Here is a 20,099-nt window from a genome sequence, read left to right as displayed (position 1 = left end):
CAACAGAGGAAAGGATGACTAAACTGGAAAGGACACTGACAGCCCCAGAACCGACAGGGAAGCTCCCACAGCACCTGGACGGGTGACACCTGATAGACTGGAACACAGGTGACACCCATGGAGATGGAGTCAACTACCCCAGCCAATCCCACCCAACATTTTCACCCACCCCTTAATTGCTACCAGGTACCACAGTCTTGTGGAATTGTCAAGATATTGGCAATCACCACACTAGCTGAGTTGTGGACAATGGCAGGTGCACTGACCACAGGAGTATGAAGGGAGGACAGGTGGGGTTGTGAGGGAGACTGGTCGAGGTGGGGGCCAGATGTGAAAGGGACCTTGAATGCCAGACGGGCCCAGATCAGGACAGAGGCGCATCAGGGGAGAATATGCAAGCCCAGCGCCTCAATTCAGGATAGAGATGCCAACTAACCAATTCCACTAACAATTTCCCACTCTGCATACACCCCTCAAACTCCAAACCAAACACAACCAAAAACCTACAGCACAACAAACCACACAAACTTCACTACATTGCAACAACAAAACAAAAACACACATAGACTCGCAAAACAGTACACGACTACCTGCCGCAAACACCCCAGGCCCAGCCAACAGACCCACCGGGCTGAGGCCGCCACAGCACATCACTGCTCTCTTGCACTTTTCCTGCTTCCTCCCACTAACTCACCCTACCTTCCTCTTTCAGAGCCACCAGTGCGCCAGGGGTCCACTCCGGTGGTGATAGTGCACGGTACAAATTTCCTTTAACATTAACATCTCACTATGCAATCTTCCTTTAGGTCGCTGTGGGTACGCCATGGGGTCTGTCAACCTATCTTTAGGTTGGTCTAAATCCGACCATCTCACTTCCTTGTCTGTCTGCAGACATCCCTCAGGACCGCATGCAATTTCTCCCTCCTCCCCTCAAAAGGTTTCTCTATCTTAGTCTGACATATCTAGTCCATAACTTCTCATCCCTATTTAAAGACAGCCTGTCTAAAGACGAGGCTCTGTGCTCGAGACTAAACAGGCTTCCTTCTTTGCCTTCTTTTCCCCTGCTCCCCGATTCACTTTTTGTCCTCATCTCCTGATAAGCTTTATCGATCCTATCTCTGATGCGTCCCATCTTAAAGTTTACGTCTAGGTTTACCCTAGACGGTCCTGGCATTGCTCCTTGCGACGGGAGAAACTGCTGTCGCCCCATGATATTACTGGACTTGGTTCCATCAGTACTTTCTGAATGCGATCAATGTTGCGTGCTCTGTCTCCTTTTTCGCTCCATTTCCTCATCCAAATCCCATTGAACTCTTTCCTCCTCCTGTCTTTTCTCTTACCTTCTTTCATTTGACCTACGCACCTCCTCGTCTCTTCGTCGTTGCATTCTATCTTGTAATTTCTGTTCTTCCTCTTCTCTCTTCTTTTCTGCCTATCTCGTTCTTCAATTGCTCTCTGCCTGTTGTCATACTTTCTTTGCTCCTGTGCCCTTTCTTCCTTTCTTAGTTGCTCCTCCTGATATATTTGTTCACGCCTTTGACTATCCGTCCTTTTAGGTTCATCCAATTTCAATTGTTTCCCCTTGTTCCCTATCTTTTCTGTCTGGTTTGTCTTAATCTTCCTCTTGCCTTACTTCCTCGATACTCTTCGCATCGAGTTTGAGCAATATCTGTACACCCATCCATTCGTTCTGTACGAGCGTAACCTAGTCAGCTTTATCCTTTTCTCCTTTCCATCTCTTAATCTTTTGTTCTATATCTAAGGATACGTTCGGTCATTCGCTTTTCTCCTCTTTGTCTTCTAAAACCTTAAAGATCACCTTTCCTTTAGTCCTTTCTGGGCTCTCGTAACTGTTATAAGAAGGTGGTTCATGTATCGGATTACTATATCCTGTCGCTGCTTTTAGTTCCCTTAATGGGTACAATCCTTCATCTTTTGTACTATCGCCATTTACTTTGGGCGCGGTAGTGGAAGCAGAAAGCCCAACACCTTCCGCTCTACACAAATGAAGCATCCAATCCTCAGGAGGTGAATCTTCTGGTTCCTCCTGGTACATTTTCCAGAGCTTTAAACTAGCTAACCTCTTTTCCAATTTCTTTCCTGTGTATGCAGCATGCAAATATGTGGTCATGTGTTGCAAAACCGCTTTTGACAGCGATCCCCCTTGCGGCCATGGCATGAACATTTTATCTGCGGTACCCTTAACCCATTCCGCACTATACTGTTTGAGCTTGGCTGCGTGTTTTGGCAGTTGCTTGCAAAATGCATCAGTGGAGTAACATCCCCCATTATGACGAGTCTCCATTGACTGTCAATACTTACTGTTGATTTACACAAAATAAGTTTCCAAAAAATAAATATAAGCGCGTACCAAAAATCACTGCTCAAAGCCTGTACTTCTCAGTTTACTCCAATCTACCTATTTCAGTCGGCGCCGACAATGACTAAAAAATACACAAACAGACAAACTAGTCGACTTCAACATATATCTCCTTAGCGCTCTTCGCTGCTATCTCATGCCCCTAAAATACCCTGATAGGAGTTAGAATCATTCCCTCTCAGAGACCTTGTCCGTGTGCCTCCCAAGTACACACTTTGGGTTTTGAAATGACTCCTTCAAGAAGCTCCTTGAGCTTAGGATTTTGGGCTCTATATAGACGCTCCTTGTCCTATATTAATCAACCAATCCCCGTTACCTTATACTTTTACAACAATCCCCATTCTCATATTTTGCCAGTCCCCTCATTCTACTCACCATTTGCCTTTCGGCTCCTGACACTCGGGATTGTCTCCTCCTCCAACCGGCCAGTGTATGCCTTCGGTCCGCTGAGTGCCTGTGGAAACCTGGAGGGATTTTGTGAAAGAGTCCCATCCCACTTGTATCAGTCGTCTTGCAATATTTCTATATCGCCCGCTCTCCACAGAAAGCCTTGCGATTCTCCAGCTAACTAGTGGAGGATGCCTGATGTTCTGACATTTTTAAAGCCTAATTGATGGGTCTTTGAAACCATCCTCTCGCTTCTACGAAGTTAACCCGAGTGGGTCCTTTAAGACGAGGTAACAGTATCTGAAATGGATGGGGATGCAGATCTTACTCATACATCAATAATCAGACTGACTCAGGAAGTTGGCAAACATTGTCTGTTTTAATAACATTTTTTTAAAATAGGGAGTACAACTGATCTCTACGGACGCCAGACAGCTTGTTCAATGAGTTCTCGAAAACATTTCATAAAAAACACAACTTTATACTAAGAATTCATCATAAGTGACGTCATACTACGTGGCAAAATAAAACCCATTAGGGGATATGATAGGCTTAATAGGAACATCTACATGTACCTTCTATGGGGTTATGATTGGGTCTCTAATGTCAGGTGGACAACTAAGCCCACGTCAAGTGCAAGTCATCTTCCATGTTAGACTAATACACAATGTTCTATTAGCTTCTCAAACTATAGGGCTCCTTGCTACGCGGCCCTCTACAATTGGTTGGCATGCGTGTACGCTTCTGGAATATTCCACTCGCTAGCATCACACAAGCTGGTACCCCAGGTGCTGGGGGTTGGCCTGGTCATGCCTCCCCACCCAATTAGCCCAACATTCATCATCACTCCTGCGGTCTGCCATTCAATTAAATGTGTTTGAACTCGGCCTTGTGAAGGCTCACTTTGCTTGAGAATAAAAGGGAGTGAAGGCATGGCCTTATCTTCTGGTATCGATGTAGCTCGCCCCAAAGTCTATTTTCATCTGGCCATGTGACTAGAGACCATGTTTTGAGATCCTTTGTTGCTTTTAATACTATTAAATGAAGAGACCTTGGCACTTCTAGTGTTTTTCCATTACACCTCAAACAGGAGCTTAGCTCACTTCTCACGTTATTGTATCTTTTCAAGTAGATAACCAGGCTCTCGGCAGCCCGGACTCTTGACACTGGGCCAGGGAAGCCTTCTCGAATCTTCTTTCGCCGTCAGCTATTCTATTCAGCTGCGCCACACTTCCAGCCCTTTGATTCACGGGTCCAAGTTTGCTAAAATGCGTCGTGGAACATCCAGATTATATGCATTACTCTCTCTCTCTATAAATCCCAAAAGCAAGGCAGCGTAGCCTTCATTTTATGGAGCTGCACTCCCATCAATCTTGGAAATTCACCAGAATGCAGCTTCAATTGCCAAAAACATCCGAGGGTTGGGAAACACCAAAAACTGCCCAACAAAATCGTTGAAGGTAAAAAAGAGCTTTATTAAATAAATGCAGTTTTAAAAAGGTTTTTCAGTGTCAGAGAGGCTGACTGATGCGTTTCGCCACACCCCTGTGGCTTGCTCACAGTAATATATATATTTATACATATACATATATATACACACACACACACATATACACATTGGCGCATCGCCTGCAGTCTATTCACTAGTGGCCAGCCTTATGATTACTTAGTCTACTTGTGTTACTGCGTCTGTACATTTGTAAAATGGTTTTGCATTTTCTACAGGGCTTCTCCGCAGGTGCAATCTTCATTTCGCTCCTGAAATGTTGTTTAATTCGCTACTTCGTGATCAGATGTGTTAAGATGGATTTCTGAACTCGGACCTGGAGGGGCAGAGGTTCAGAAGGCCAGCCTAGTTTCTTGGAACAGGGTAACCTCTGGACAAGCCAGACCAATCGGGGTAGCAATGGTGGCGGTCAAGACTAAGTCTCAAGAGGGGTGAGGGTGACGGAAAGACCTCAATGAGCACACAAAGCAAGGACACTTAAAAATTACTCCAGGCAGGTGTTATATTAAAACTATAGACACATTTATTACAAGGCCTTTGTAACATTGGCCATAGCAAAGAATCCCCATAATACTAAAGTAAATCAACACATCACAATCAATACAATATATATACAAGACCGAGGGGTCTAAGGAGTTAGGAGCACGTAATATGTAGACCACCTAGATGGGAAGGAAAACAGGCAGTGCAAGTAATCATTAGACCCAGTTCGACATCTGAAATACACCTAACTAGGAGGAAGTCCGAGCCCTACGAAGAGAGGAGCCTTGTGCTCAAAAGTACCTGCACGTACTGCTGCCAATGGACAAAAGAGGGCCTCTTCAAGGATATCAGGCACTTCAGAAAGGTGAATGAAGCAATGCAGAACAAGTCCCCACTACTCAAGCAAGGCCTCCACTTGTGGGCAGAGGCAGGGTGAGAGTGCGGGAGAGAGTCGCTATTTTGCAACAGCGGTAGAAAAGAAACGGGCTCCTGCGCGAGGGGCCACCGGTTGGGGTATGGACTACTCACCGGTCCCCGACGCAGGCAGACCCAGACTTCTCCAGTTCAGTTCATGTTGCTGGCAGGTTCAGCTGCGATGATCCGGACGTCTTGACACCGTGTAGATTCTGCGTAGCAGGATGTAGGGTCGAGGGTGTCCCACATGCAGCAGACGTGAACAGGTTGTTACCACAGCAAGGCAACGCGGCAACCGCGTTTACTCTGGTCCGGGCGCACTCGTCTCACTTCAGACCTGGGAATGCCGAGTGTATGAAATTCGGTGTGAGGGTGCCGTGGACGCAGAGCAAGCGGTAAACCAAGTTTCGAGGGCTTCCTCAAAATGGCGGCAGTGACAGAGCAAAGCGTCCTGCGTAAACTGGTCAGCCCACTGATTGGCCCAGGGACACTTCCGAAGAGGCTTACTTGCAGGGTTTGATGAACGTGCCGGGAATAGTTGATCCCACTATTCCAATGGGTCGAAGCGCCTTTGCAGACCATCTAGGACGATCAGATGCAGAGGGGTCTCGCAGGACGACAGCAGTTCAGGGTGCCAAACCTTCAGCAGGTCACCAGCAGTTCCTCGACTCAGCTTCTTGTTGCAGGATACTTGGCTCCTTATCCCTTGTTCGGTGTGAACTCAGGAGATCGACATGGTAGTGGTGTTTTCAGCCTCCTCTTATCCAAAGTTCCCTTTCCTGCCAAAACGGAGAGGACCCAATGGGAGATCTGCTCACAAACACTCAGACCATACGTGGACCTATCAGGGACCACGGTGGTCCCAGGCATTCAGGACACTCCAGACTCTCTGGCACCCAGGATGTGTATTGGGAACAGACATCCCAGCCCACATCCTGGAGGCACACGCAAGGCATGCAGAAGCCTGCGAAAGCATTGCGTTTCGTGGGAAAGTGCATGACCAAATAAGGACTGCCCCGGGCCAGCTCGACCCGGGGGAAGGTGAAGGGGTAAGACGGTCAGCGGACAGGACGAAGAACCTCGTGGCATGGCCATTTTGGAGCCAGGCCACTCATTTGTGCCAAACGCGGAAGGCGCGGAGAACATGACGAAAAAGGGTTCAAAACGCAAGAGAAACGGTAGCTACCACCAGTCCCCTCCGTGACACACTTGCACATTTCATAATAAGTCCAGCGAGAGTTTCTAGGGACTTTGGAATGACTAGAGACCCAAGAGCGCGGTAATGTAAGTTACGGTGCACTCTTGTTTCATGTTGCACAAAAGCTGCAACATGAGGAAAGGAATAAGGGAAACAAAGTCTCCCCGTACTGACTGTCTTAAGGGCATGTCAGTTTCCCCATAAGAATTGAGCGAAAGCTCAGAGGAGTGCGGCGGAAGGCTGCGCTTCTCTGGCAAAGTCTAGATCAAGGTGTAAAGCAACAGCAAAAAGTTTGGGGGTTGCCACATGGAGGGAAAATTACATACAATTATGAAATCTTTCCTAACAAGATGCTATAAGGTCTATATTCTTTCTTCATTGACCTATCTTCTGGGTGTGTCATTTCTGCTTCATGTGACATCAGCAGTCTTCTCTTTCATTCACTTTCACACTTCTATACAGAACTGCCCCCAGAAGACCGACATTTCTGAATGGATACCTTGTTTCAAGGACTCTTCGCGGTATAGGTATATGGCCTTGCGCATGTCATAATTTCCGGCTGCCAACATATAGGCAGGATGGGGGCGGACTTCCGAAAGGAGTACTTGGCTTCTCCGCTACATGCCAATTCCCTTTCACTTTAGAGACCCCCAGCTGTTTTGCTGGACTCTGGGCTTTTAATTTGTACTCCTGAGTGAGTGGAACCTTTTTCTCACTCACTCATATGTTTTCCTGATTATGATTTTCTATGTTCCTTACTGTTTTATCGAGCACGGTAAACTCCATAGGCATCTACTTTAGCATTGTGACACACAATACCTTCTGTGTAGCGCCACTGAGAAGTCCTTTGGACTTCTCAATGTTTAACTACATTTCCTTGGGTGAACTAGCATTCCAAGAATAGCAAGATGACCCCTGTGTTACTTACCTTTACTTTATAGGTCCAGCACACACCACCATATGTGGAGTGCTGCAGGGTTACATAGTAATTCCTTTAACCCATTAATCAAGTAACATTTTGTTACACTAACTAACTTGAATGGCTGGTGGAAGTGGTTTCTTTTTTACTACCCAGTGACGGGTATCTGCAGGCTAACACCCGAGCTACATTGCTGCACCCAAGGGTGACCATTTTCTCAAACTGGCCCCCGTCTTCTTTTTTCACCATTTCTTGTTAGTTAAGTTTCTTCTGGGCTTTTACTCTGTTTGCATCAGGTTTGAGTCCTTTGTGTATTTTGCCTTTAGTGGGCTTTAGCTGTGAAGCCCGCCCAGGCTCCATTGTGTCTGGAAAGACAGGAAGTGAGGGAGGGTCCCAAAACGTCCATGTCCTTCATCTCTAGGTATACCTGAGTGAAACCAGTTCCAATTCGCCGGCTGGCTGTCCTGAAGGACAACCACCCTGCTGTGTGATTGACAGCCTAGGGCTGTGAATGAATGAGAACTTGCATAACAAGCAAGGTTTTTGGGACTAAGAGCAGAGTCGACCACTGGAGGACAACATCCAAGACAGAAGACGAGAGCAGACGCCAGCAGCGCCCTCCTGGACCGCAAAGTGCCTGGTGAAGCCCTGCTGACCTTTTTTTTTTATTCGAATAGACAGGGGAAGACCTGTAAAGGACGACTTCCTCCCTTAGGCTGGTGGGAACAATTAGCCTTGTGACAAACTATTGTGGAGCAACCCTCGACTGGCTGCTACTTTCCAAGGCTGCAGAAGCCCAATAACTGGGGTTACCTCGACCACCTGTGAGTGCGTTGTCTTCCGAAGTCCAAATCCGTCCAGATCTTTGTGGGCATCCAGAGGACCGTACAGAAACAAGAAATCCGCCTCCATTGCTGCCGAGTCCCTCTCTCGAGTGCTGCTGCAGGAGACCACCAGACATCTTCCCTTTCGTCACCACGACCAAAGACCAGAAACAAGGGTCTACTTCATTGAATCGTGAAGGCATCCACCTGGAACAACTTCTTCCTTTCAAGGTTACTGCAGGGCTTGGGGTACATTATCCTTTTGCCATTTGGGGTGCCTCCTGTCTTTGGGAATGCAATTTGACCATACACTAAGTTGACCTCAACTTACCTGCATTTGCCTTACAGCTTGTGCTTTCTAAAAGCGACTCCTCGAGTTACTGTGATTTCTCTTTTGAACACTGTCTATTTAAGAAAAATGTTCTAAGAAGAGGAGCATCAGAACTTTGACTTTGTTCATTGGCTTTGGCTGTCCTGGCTCCCTAAAAGGCCTCCTTCTGAACCTATTAGCTTTGGCAGTGTGTGCTCCCTTACAGGTTTTAAGGTTGACCACTTTAATGCTGGCATAATAGACTGTTTGCATCCCCTAAAACGTATTAGTCTGTTCTGAACTAACCCTAACCTTTCCTTCCTTGAAAACTCAATATTGCAAAGGTGATACTATATAAATGCTATACAGACCTCAAATGACGTCACCCCAGGGTGCTGGAACATGTGTAACATATGAATGAATTACTCACCTGCTTTATTGTTCAACGTTTGAAATTAATCCTACCTTGGGATTAATGTTACAGCTAATTACTGCTTTTTAAAGAATGCTTTAAATATCCTTGTGTATAAATACATATATTATATAACTTTGAGTGTGCAAGTCTTTAATTGGATACTTGTATTTACTGATTCCATTGTACAGCTCTACAGCTCACATTACACCTCGAAGATAAGCCTGGCTGCTCAGTCACACTACCAACTTGTGGAGTACAGGCCTATATTAAAAGGTGGGATACCTAATACCAAGAGATACGTCTTGTGTAGTCCCACACCAGTTGGACTGCACTAACTCATACCTAACAAAGACAAAGCATTTCCACTTGTTCAAGTAGCAGTGTATTGTGTTGGGTTTATGTGCCGCTTAAGAGGTCCATATATCTTTGGGGCAGGTTTAAGTGTCCACATTCTACAACTTCAGGAGCCAAGCTGCCAAGTTCAGTGTTTGTGGACATGGGTGGAGAGTTGTTCCCTGATGCTGGGATAAAATGTTGTAAGGGCACGGTTGTTAGCCTGGTGGGAAAAGTGACATTTTCAATAGGTGTGAGAACCAGGTTTGACATGCCCACATTGGTGCTATTAAGATCATCTTGACATGTTCCTGGTGCATTTTGTGGATTATCTTGTTTAGAAGTGGTGTTCGGGGGGAGAAAAGCGTATGCAAATTTCCCTGACCAATTGATCCACATTGCGTTCCCCTTGGACCTTGTTTGGGGATACCTTGATGTGTAATCTTGGCACTATGTGTTCTCTTGTGTTGCGAAGAGATCTTTGTTTTGGTTGGCCCCATTGTTTGAAGATGTTGTGAAATGTGTCCAACTGCCATTCATATTCTGCAGGAAGCTGTATGTTTCTGCTCAGCATGTCTGACAGTTGTGTTCCCCTTAACATGTTTTGACAGGAGGAATAGGTTGTGACTAAGAGACCCGATCTAAATCTTTTGGGCTAGTTTGGACCGACAGTGAGTGTGTACCACCTTGTTTGTTCTGCTGTCTGTGAGGACTAGGGCTGTTTTTCCTGCTAGCTGTTGAAATGCTAGTAGAGCTTTGAACACTGCTAGTGATTCCTGCCGATGGATATGCTTCTTTGACATATCTTGTGTCCATACACCGTGTTCAGTTTGATAGAGAAAGTGTGCTTCCCACCCTGATAGAGATGAGTCTGTTGTTAGAGTGGCCTCTACTGCAGGATTGCTAAAGGCTTTGCCTTTTAAAAGGCTTTCTTTTATTTATTTGAGACCATTGTTTCACTTGCGACTCTTGTATTGGACACAAGCGCAGTCTTGCATGTGGCACAAGATATATGCAGGAAGCCATCATTCTGAGAAGGCGCATGGCCTTTCATATGGTTATCTGACAACCGGCTACATAACGTGGAACTTGAAGTATCATGTTCGGTGCCCTCTCAGAGGGGGAAGACTAGGGAATATTTTGTTCGATTTATTGCTCCAAGAAATTGCTTTACTTGGCTGGGAACGAGACTTGACTTTTTCTCGTTGATTGAGAACTTGTTGGGAAGGGGGCAGGATCCCCCCAACCCCAGGCACTTTAAAGTAAGGCGAGATGCATTTGAGGCACTGTGATGAGCCAGGAGGAAAGGCTCAGTGTAAGGGACGCCTTCCCGTCCAGCAGGACCCCATGCTAATATAACCAATTATAGTGTAACCATATGATGTGGCCCAAGGCATGGGCAGCATTGCTATTTTGTGTCCAGATTAACAATCGTAGGTAGAAGTAAAGGCTTGTGCGGTGAAGGCAGCATTGCATGCACTAGGCCCAAATCCACAAGCAGAAAATCTCCAGTCATGCTCAGCTCCCATGAGGACAGTTCGCAGCCCCACAGTTTGTTCATGGTTCTTAAAAGTGTTGCGAAGATGTGTCTTTCACCCAAGAGGAATGTGCCCCACAAGGCCGCAATCCGAGGCCAGTCGCCTGGTGTGCATCTACTCACTTTGGCCAAAGCATGACCCAGCCCATTCCAGAGTGACTATGAGTTATAGCCCTTATAACTCAATAAACCTTATGATCCCTGAATTCCATGACACCAGGTGCCCTTTGACCACCAACCCCAAATTAAAAAGTCCTGAAATGTTCAAAGAGGATAGACAGGGTGTATTGTTGAAGTGACAATCATGTGATTTGTATTGCAAGGTGCTGGGAGAGATAAATTATAGATCGAAACGAGGGAGGAGGCCTTGGAGCCGGACGGTGCAGAGGGAGCGAGTGAAATGTGTGTGTGTGTAGGTTAGAGTTCCCTGGAACCTCCTGTGTGTCCGTCTTAAGGTCTGCCAAGTGCACAGTATGTGTGAAAAACAAGCTGTATAGTAGGAGTATAATTAATTTGTTTTCTGACCTTCGACGTGAGAAGATGAGCCCTGCAGCATCCACGTGATGGAAGACGGACGGACTGTGCCCAATAAACTGCCATCCGATATGGATAAAGGCAGCATCTGTATAGGGTCCATACAATCAGCTGTGCAGGTTTTTACTATATGTATTGTGTCACTTATGACAATGCTTTGCTTTAAAAGTTTCTGCTTATACCTCTCTTTGGCAGAAGGTTCTTAGCAGCAGAGTTTTTGCTGTTGCTCTCATCTGCACATGAGATTAAACGTGTTACCCTTACAAGAACAACTTGGCAATTTCTTCCCTAGCGGGTTGTATTCTCTCTGGTGTGAGTGTTCAGGGGCTTGCTTTCAATCGGTGACCCCGAAGTGATACCAGCGCCCCACCGTGCTTCCAAGCCGCTTCTCCAGAAGGAGCCGCGCCCACGTACAGCGACCGACCCTGATAAAACAAGTGTTCCGAGTGGTCAAGCAGGAACCATTTTAAGAAAAGTCCTTTCTGCTCTTTGAAGCGCAGTGCGGCTCAGAGCAGAGAGCAGGCCGGTGTTAGAACCCCGTGATGGAGGAGTTCCGATGAGCATGCACTTAGTAGACTCTTGTAAGAGTAGAGGATGCATGGGGAAAGGTGTGAGAACGTGGAGAGCGAGGTCATTGCTGTAACATGGATGAGGTTAGGGTTATTGCTGGTGAACATTTGCATTATTAGTTGATTGGGTTATTGCTAGTGAAAATGTGCATTATTAGTTAATTGGTTCGGCAAAGTATTATAAGGTAAGGCATTACAAGGTAAAGCAGGACTCCCCTCCTCCGAATGGGAGGGAAGGTGGTACCTCAAGGCAGAATAATATTTAACAGAGGTATATGAAAATAAGAAATAGTAGTCTCATATGTATTAGGCCTAGAATAAGTAGTAGTTGTTAGTGTAGTGTGTTGGTTTAATATATGGTAGTTGCATTTCTTGGGTGAAAAAGCAGGCTCTAGAAGGGACAGTAATTGTGTGAGTCACATGTGGTGTGGTGCTGCCCGACCTCTTGGAGCGGCGTATGTGTGTATTGAAGGGTGAGATAGAAGGGTGGGGGTTTTATTGTTACAAGGAAGCGGCAGCGTGCGCTGCATGTTATAGGGGCTTTGCAGGAGTAGTAAGAGATATACGTCATTAACATGGGGCAGGATCACCAATAGAGCACATATAAGGCCCTGCCACTGTATCGTGACATGGTGGAGAAATATAAGGAGTGGATCGCAAAGACAGGAGGAGGTGGAATGCCCTGCCCATGGCCAGGCTAGGGCTCACACATCAAGAGTATTTTGGAACACATGTCCAAATTTTTTGTAGCAAAATATAAGGCCAAACAGCTACAGAAGAGAAAAGAGATTCTCGATCTTTGGCGTATGTTCGAAGAAACAGAGGATCAAGGGAATGGAGCAGAGGCACAGAGACAGAGAAATGAAGTGCGGAAAGGGAGAAGGAGAAGGTGGGGCACCAGTAGGGGATTATATCCTTTAAAACCATATCCTGCAGAAGGATACACCAATCCAAATGAACCTGCTGCAATAGGGACCCCTTCTGCTGCGCTAGGGTCCCCCATAGTGTCAGCAGTACCACAAGCTACCGCTCCCCCACTCCCATACCCATACACCGGTCTGCCAGAAGTACCAGCATTGACAGAGTACAGGTCTAGAGTTCAAGGATAGGTTGACAGGTTTACTAGCGGAACTGGAAAGGTTACAGACATCCCCAGGAACAGGAAGGAATCTGGGTGCACAAAGAGCAGGATCGGGAGTGGAAATATTGCTCAAGATGGATACTGAAGGTATAAGAGGTGTAGGTGTCAAGAAAAAAAGGAGCCCTGGTGGGTGGATTCGTTTGGGAGAGGAGAATAGGTTGTTTGGAGCAAATTTGGAAGAAGGGGATGCTGGTACGTCTTGCAGACGATCCGAGTGAAGAAGGGAGGGGTGAAGAGGCGGCTGAAAATACCCTCCAAGTAGAAGATATATGCGCAGGATGCAGGTTGAGGAACAGGGCCGGCTGAATGGCATTAGTAAGAGGAGTTGTGAAGAATAGTGTGGGAAGTAGAGCAAAAATGCAGCTGCCTCTAATACAGAAGGGGGGAGGGAGGACAAGGTATGTGCCCTGGCCCCAAATGGATAAGAATAATTTAATTAAGGCCCTCCCAGAACTTTACAGCAGGGGCGAGTAAGTGGACACATGAGTTTGAAATACCAAACGGCAGGGGTGACCCTAGTAATAGGAGATCTTAAGAGCTTATTGGTGGCAGTAATTGGGATCAGGCTGGATACCCGGGAGTAACCCTGGTGGATGATACACATGAATGAGCGTAGTTTAATGGAGTTAGGGCAATGGTACGGGACGCACTACGCAGGGCCTTCCTGGATACTCCCGATATATAGTCTTGGATGCAGTTTACCATGGGCGATGATTAGGTCCCAACTGGATTTATTCTCAAAATGCAAGAAAAATGGAGAGCGGAGATTGGAGGGCCGTGGGACCAATCGCTATCATTCTTCTATTTTATTGTAAAGTGGGGTTTGCCGAAGGAAGCCATCCATTTGCCTCCATACCCTCAGAGGATAATAGTGCACCATTGTAAAAGGATTAAGGAGCGGGAGAGAGAAACAGTGCAAACGCATCAGGGGTTGAAGAAAAGTTGGTAGAGAAACAATTGGCAAAGGTGGTAGTTCAGATGCCCATGCCAATGGCAGTACACGTGGAGGGAACAGAGCACACAGCAAGTTGTGAGTGCCACTATTGCAGCGATCTTGGTAGAAGGAGGACAAGGACAGGGGGGCAGGAGCAGCAGTACCCCGGCCGACGGTGGCAGCAAGGAGGGCCACAACGAGGAAAAGGGGGATTTCGAGTGGAGGAGGGTTGAGACCTGGTGGAGGGGGGTTGGGACAGTCTCAATGTTGGAATTGTTTATGGTAGGGGCATTTCGCAAGGGAGTGCTGGAGCAGGTCCTTAGTGGGGTATACTTATGGGCTGCAGCAGAAGGGCCAAGGATTAGGGTTCCAGAACCAGGGGTTTCCTTGGGGGTAATACCAAACTTATAACCAGCAACCCCAAGCACCGGACACACAAGCGCGACACCTGCTGCAGCAACAGCAGGGCAGTGTTGCCCCAGTAATCAGGGCACCAGATGGGGCTGCTGCTCCCTCTGGGGGGAGCGGCAGTAGTAGAAGGTAGCCCCTTCTGGTTCCCTAGAATGAGCAAATATCCCAATTAGGACATCCCACAGAAAACACTTGCGTGTCTGGTCCTGTCGACGACTATCCACCATGAAGAGGAACCGTTGGTGGGGACGGGGATAGGAAACAAGTAATTAATATTTATGGTTGACTCTGGTGCAACCAAATCGTGTATCATGGAAGGAAACTTTCCACTATCAATAAAATAACTCAACGTGCAGGGATTCTCTAGTGCTATTTCCAAGGTTCCATACACTGAGGAGCTGGATGTAAAAGTGGGAGGGAAGATAGTACGGGCGCCCCCACTATATTTTGAGAGCTCCCCTGTCAATCAAATGGGTATGGACCTGCTCAGTAAGTTAAACATGACCATAACCTTAACAGATCATGTAGTAGTGTTCTCCACGCCTGGGATGTGTGCTGTAAGGGCGATGTTGATAATACACACAATGACAAGGGAGGTGGTAGTCCGTCGGATTCCTGTTTGTCTATGGTATTACAGTACTAGTGAAGGCGGTGACCCAGATTGACAAGCAATGTTGGCGAGTGCCCCCTGATTTCATTTTTCGCCCAGCTGTGTCACCTGAGGTGGTGGCAGGAATGATACTATTGCTAGACCTGCAGGGGCTGTTTGTGTTGGACAGGACATTCCTATTAGGGATGGATAGGTACAGGTGTGAGTGGCGCACAGTGCTCTGTGTAGACCCAACAGTACAGCTAAAGGAAGTGATGGATGACAAACTGTTCAAGAATAACGACAAAGAAAGAGAAATAATACTTGAGATTTGCATCCTTTGTCACATAATGATACAGTATCGAAGACTGCAGTGTCCATTAATGGCAGTACTAACTCCACCCCCATTTTTCAATGGAGATTTACAGTATGTGCCCTCGCAGTTGTGGACTCCAAATCCACATGATGTAGGGTTGTTGAAAGATGGAACAACTGTGCTTATAACCATGAAGCCAGGTGTGGTGCTACCCAGGGTAAGACAATATCTGATGTAAAGCGAGGCAAAGGAAGGCATCAGAAAAACAATACAGGCCCTGCTGGACCAGGGGATTATTGTTCCATCTATGTCCCTGTATAATACGGCAATATATGCAGTTAAAAAATCAACAAGGTGTAATTGGAGAATGATCCAGGACTTGCGCCCCATAAATGATGTGGTACAGAAAGTTTCCAGTAGTTCCGAATCCTGTGACAATTTCATGTAGCATCCCCAAAGACACCACATATTTCACTGTAATGGATCTGAAAAATGCATTATTTTCAATTCCACTCCATCCTGAGTCGAGGTACCTTGCGGCATTCACACAGGGCCAGAGGCGGTTCAAAACACACTAGGTAACCTCAGGGGTACTGCGAGAGCCCGAGTATATTTAACATGCATATATGCTGATCTTGGAAACATTCAGGTGCCTAGCACGATTATCCAGTACGTGGACGATTTGCTAGTATGCAGTGAACAACAGTGCTGAAGGGACTTCATTACACTCTTACAATTACTTGCCTGCATGGGGAACAAAGTTGAAGGCTAAATTACAATATTGCCAGCAAAAAGTAATATATTTGGGGTAGTTCATATCAATGAAATGGAAGATGATACTACCAGATAAGTAGGCATCAGTACGCGCCACCCCAAGACCAGCCTCAGTTAAGGAGATGCAGATGTTTCTGGGCCTGTGTAACTACTGCAGGGCCTGGATTCTAGATTATGCTGCACCCACAAGGCCACTTTTACAGGCCCCGAGGGAAGCACAGAGAACAAAGGACCACAAGTTACTGTGATCGGCAGAAATGATCAGACAGTTTCGCAATTTAAAAGAAGTCATCAGTTTGACTCCTGTACTGGCTACCCCAGACTTATATTTGTTTTCACATTCTGATGGTCAGTTTATGACAGCAGTGTTGATGCAGAAGAGCACTATGGGCCATAAGCCATTGGCCTATTATAGTGGTACTTTGGATGCAGTGATGCAAGGGCAGTTCGCGTGCGAACAAGCATTAGAAGCTGTCCTTTGCTATAAAGAAAAGTTCCACAATCTTAATGGGGTGTTCGGTAACGTATGTGCAACATTCTTTGTTTGCTATTTTAGGTGGAAATCCACCCCGACTGTGCAAAGGTCAACGGCGTATGAGATTATCATCTCTAAAACCCATAGTCATGTGGTTAGGTCTAAGATGGTGAATACTGCCAACTTTTTAACAGATATGCCCATGACAGAGGACTTGACGGCACACGATTGTGCCACATACGAGGTGGAGGAAGATGACACTCCCAAAGCAAGCTATTGTGCATTGACAGAGGGTGAGGTACTTTTCTTTGATGGGTTGTCCACAATTGATCAGGAGGATGGACAGACACGGACAGGGGCAGCAGTGGTATGACTTGAGAGAGGGGAGTACAAGACAGTGTGCATGAAAAGGTTGCCTACACACTATCTGCACAAGCGGCAGAACTTGTGGCGCTCATCAAAGCGCTGAGAGTGTCAGGTTACGATATATTCCGACTTGGCACACTTTACAACAATGGTACATGCTGGTCTCTGCCGTTGGAAGAGGAGGGGGGTGGATCCCCAGTGCAGCATGCTGTGCTGTTAGAGATGCTGATAGAAGCATTATCACAGTCATCTGTTGTGGCGGTCGTCAAGTGTGCCACCCATACTCCCCGGACAGACGAAATCTGAAGGGGGAACACAACCGCTGATGTGGCAGTCAAAATGTCGGCATACCAGTCAAATGAAACATCCACTAAGTATGCTGTGACTGCCCCATGAACAGATGAGCAACCAGTGCCTTATACCGTATTGCCCATCTCCCAGATTGAGCTCCAAGGAAGGGCGCCTGAGTGGTAAAAGGAGTTGTGGTCGCAGAGAGGATGGAAGCAGTTTCTGACTGATCTTATGTGGAGGCAGGAGAGCTTTGGGAAGACAGTAATGCCCCAGGAATTGCTAGCAGTAGCATCTGAACAACTGCACTACCCGTCCCATAGTTCGAAACAACAAATGGCCGCCGAGATACAGGAGGATTGGCTCACACCGAATATCCAGGAGAGCATCAATATATGGTTGTCCGTTGCACCACATGTCAAAGTTTTAGCACAGCGATGACACTACGAAGATTACAGGGCATGTTGCCCCGCCGTACTGGGCAGTTCCGTGAGTTACACATAGACCACGCGGATATGGGGGAGCGCTGCAATGGATCTAGGTACCTCATTGTGGTGGTCTGTCCCTTCTCAAGGTGAGTGGAAGCAGGGCCATGTGCGCACCCAGATGCCAAGTGTGCTGCAAGGTTTCTAGTGCAGGAAGTTTTCACGCGATGTGGTGCGTGCGAGGGTTTGAGGTCCGTTAATGGCACACATTTCTTCAATGCATTATTCCAACGTGTGTCAGCACTACTTGGCACCAAGCATCGGGTGTGTTCGATTTATCACCCACAGGCCAATGGCTTTGTGGAGAGAATAAATGGCCTCCTTAAGAGGAAGTTATCTAAATTGTGTACTACATTAAAGAAAAACTGGGTGTACTGTCTGCCTCTGGCCCTTTTTAGTTTACACATGCAGCTGAACAGAGACCATCATCTGTCACCTCACAAGGTGGTTACTGGTCTGCGCATGCACACCCCCGTATCCCCCATGAGAAGGGTTTCTGATGCTTATAGGACCACAGCGGTGTTAGGAGAGGAATTCAAGGAATATTTGATGACACTCACTCAAACAATTAAATGCATCTCCCAAGAGATGCACCTCCCAGGATCGTGACTACGGAGACGCCCGCTACTGCACAGACTACAGGGACAGATCCTGAGCACATAACGACTAGACCACTGCTGCCGGGGGATTATGTCTATGTTTGCAATTTTGTGCACCGTTAGAACAATCCTCAGTTTCAAGGACTATACAAGGTAGTGTTTTGTACCCCCCTTGCGGTTAAAGTCAAGGAGTTGCGCTACTGGGTCCACCTGTCTGACATTCGTAGGGCACCTCTAGAAACTACAGTGGTGCATCAGTTGTTTTGAGAACAGGGGTCGCAGTACCTATACCCAGAGCACCTTACCAGCCTTTCCAGAGGAGACATAGGCCTAGAGGCACATCAAAGTGGCAGACCAACGATCACCTGTTAGCTCTGTGGTTTTCTTTTTCTGGGAGTGATCTCGAGATCTCTCTCTCTCTCTTTTGTGTGTCTGTGCTTCTATTTCAAGAAAGTAGAAGATGGACACAACTAATGTACATAGTTTGTTAACTAGGGATCCGAGGAGTAGAGAGACCAATGAGAGAATGTGGACATACATATATATATTGTTGTGGGTCAGCCATTGCTAGAGGATTGTGTGTGATATTGTTAATACTACTGGGAGTGTATTGGGGGAGGGTGTTATAGGGGGAGGTCCTATAAAGGCAGGGATAGGGGAAATAAGATTGTACATTATCCAAATGGAACAATACATATAAATGTTAATAACATGAGTGGAGTTACATATATCAGTACTAATGTGAACATAATAATAACGGAAATGGATTAAATGACTCCGATACGCAGGTTACACCTGTAAAGAAAGCAGGGAATAGATTATTTGCACTAAGGAGGGAACTAATGGTATAATGGTATTTCTGATAGTACTACTGAAGTGGCCATTCTTGAGAATGTGTATAATAGAATGAAAAGAGAAGTACGATGAAAGTATGACACATATCAAGGGTTGGGCTTTGATGTGATCGAGGAGATTAATCACCCCAAATTCTCTAATTCCTGATACTCTGATATGAGTGGCGTGGGGAAGAAATGCTGTAAATGGAAGATGGTGTGTGTGTGTTCACTCATCCCACACACGTCTGGGGCTCCCAAGGTGTTAGTGCGACAAGCAGTCCCAATTATAGAGGCACAATGTCTGGTTCATCTTGCGCCATGCCGAATAAAAGGAACGTTCCAGGAACACAGTGTGGAATTGCAATTGGTGGGCCCAGAATTGGTAAAATGCTCTGACGGCTTAAGATGCATCAAGTGTGTGGCGTTGGCTTATCTGATGGTGAAGAGATGGAAATATAATTGGCAGGACAGCACGCTACCTTGCTTGGCAGAAGGACTGGTAGCATATAGCAAGAAAAGAATAGCACGAGTGGTTAACTTCTGTGCCCAAATCTGGACAGAGAATATCACAAAGCTGACGTGGATTGCAACGATGGAAAAGCCGGTGCAAGTGCACAAGGATGCAGAATATAAGCTCTGTTTCCGCAGCCAAGGTACAGTCTTTGTCGGCACAAACGAACATTGTAATAAAACGTTTGATCGCAGACATGAAGAAAAGAACAGCGGCACTGATGGATTACTACTGGATCTGTGGCCGACAAGCTTACTTGCACCTCCCAGCTTCACGGAGGGGCTGTTGTTCACTGGCCACATTGCATTCAGTGGTATTGGAAATCCCGTAAGAACACCTGAATGGGGGAGTGCTGCCTGCAGAGCGGCCAACAGGTTTCCCCACAGTGCAAGCCGAAGATAAGAGCTTGGTGCACACGCAAGACCCCATATCTGGCTAAGAAAAGGACAGTTTCAACAACCACAGAGGGTGAAAAGAATTACTTTTCTAAAGACTCTTCCACATTGCTTGCTGAAATAACAGAAAAATACAGGATATTTAGTTCCGCAGAATAATTGTTTGCAC

This window comes from Ambystoma mexicanum, chromosome 1p (assembly GCF_040938575.1).
Source record: "Ambystoma mexicanum isolate Mex_15411 chromosome 1p, UKY_AmexF1_1, whole genome shotgun sequence".
NCBI classification, from domain to species: domain Eukaryota; kingdom Metazoa; phylum Chordata; class Amphibia; order Caudata; family Ambystomatidae; genus Ambystoma; species Ambystoma mexicanum.
This window is presented reverse-complemented; position numbering follows the sequence as displayed.